Genomic DNA, 1,796 nt, shown 5'->3' with positions numbered 1-1,796 from the left:
TTCGGTATTCTTTATTTCTTTGGAATCCTTGTTTCTACCACTACAACCTTCTTCATAGATATTGGCTTTATCTAACATTTTACTTTCGACGCTTATTTTTATCCTTAATTTATTATATCATCATAATTCAATATAAGGCACATAATCCAGTCTTATTACTTCAAAACATGTTACAATAGTTGACCTAGACTATTACATCGTCTTTAATGCTTAGCCCAGAAACACGGGCATTACATTTAAGTAGTTTTGAAAGCAGTTTAAAGTAGTTTAACAAAGTTTATAAAGTAATTGTTGTAAATATAAGAAAAGCATTGAAATTTGTTAACACAATTGTCTTTTGTTCTACTTGTGTCCCCCCCCCCCCCTAAAACATTTGAAAATGGTTGATTGTAGGGGTATGAACTCACCTTATGTGAGTGATTCGATTGAAGATTCGATATAAGATGTTTTTCCACAAGTTAGATCCCGTGACAAAATGAGTCCTAATAGCATTTCACGCAATATATATGTATATGGTTAGTGAATATAATCTCAAGTATGTTAAGGAAACAACCTTATTTGCAAGATTTACTTACAAAAGAATGGTGTTAGAAGCAATTTGGGAGGCTGCCTAGTGTTTTCGGTCAGCCTTGGCTTTTCGGCCACTTGAATCTTCAAGTGATGTTCTTCGTGTTCTTGGTGAAACCAAGATGATCCAAGTGATTTCGGTTGAAGATCACCGAAATGGAAGGTGATTGCTTGGTGAAATGAAGAATACTTGATGTTCTTAGCTAGATCCTAAGGAGATTCAAAGGATTTCCGGATGATAGTTGAGAGAGAATAGTGAGTTTTTTGTTGATGTGCTTGAGAGGAAAGTGGGTGTTTTCGGTTAGAAGGTGAAGAAGTGAGGGTATTGTTTTCGGTTTTGCTATATATAGCAAGATACCTTTGACGCTCCACCGAGAACGAGGGTTTGTTGCCGAGGGTTCTCGGTCGAAACTAGTTTGCGGCTTCGGACATTTGCGGTACGAAGTGAGTTTTCGGTCCGAAGGGTTTGCAGCCTTTGCGAGGGTTTTCGGTCTTGGCGAGGATTCTTGGATTTTGGGTGTTTTCACTTCTTAATCACACAACACCCTTAATACAAGGTTTATACACATATAGGTTGTCAATCTAACCTTAATAAGTTAATCAAAACAACAAGTTGACCTTTATTTGGCATGTTTAACTTTTACAAGATTGAAAATAACGGGTTGTCACATCATCCCCCCGTTCGAGAGAATTTCGTCCCGAAATTAAATCTAATGTGAAAACTCATGGACTAGGGAAAAGATGTGGGTATTTTTGTTACATCTGGTCTTCGCGTTCCCACGTGAATTCCGGTCCTGGTTTCGCATTCCAGTGGACCTTCACTATAGGAATACGGCTTTGTTTCATTCGTTTGACTTCACTATCCATAATTTCTACGAGTTCTTCCACGAAGTGTAAGTTCTCGTTTAACTCGATCTCGTCTAGTGGTGTCTCGTCAGATAAACACTTCTTTAGGTTTGACACGTGGAAGGTAGGGTGTACGTTGTTAAGTTCTTGAGGTAGTCGGAGTTTGTAAGTTACCGGGCCGATTCTAGCAAGAATCTCGAAAGGCCCAATGAACCTTGGATTTAGTTTGCCACGCTTTCTAAAGCGTATGATTCCCATCCAGGGTGAGACCTTCAATAGTACAAGGTCACCAACCTGAAATTCCAAGGGTTTCCATCTTTTGTCAGCGTAGCTTTTCTGTCGATCTCTAAAGGCTTTTAATCATTCGCGGATTTGTACAATCT

Source organism: Lactuca virosa, chromosome 3 (assembly GCF_052849685.1).
Source record: "Lactuca virosa cultivar CGN04683 chromosome 3, Lactuca_virosa_CGN04683_v6, whole genome shotgun sequence".
NCBI lineage: Eukaryota > Viridiplantae > Streptophyta > Magnoliopsida > Asterales > Asteraceae > Lactuca > Lactuca virosa.
Note: the sequence above shows the minus strand (reverse complement) of the source record.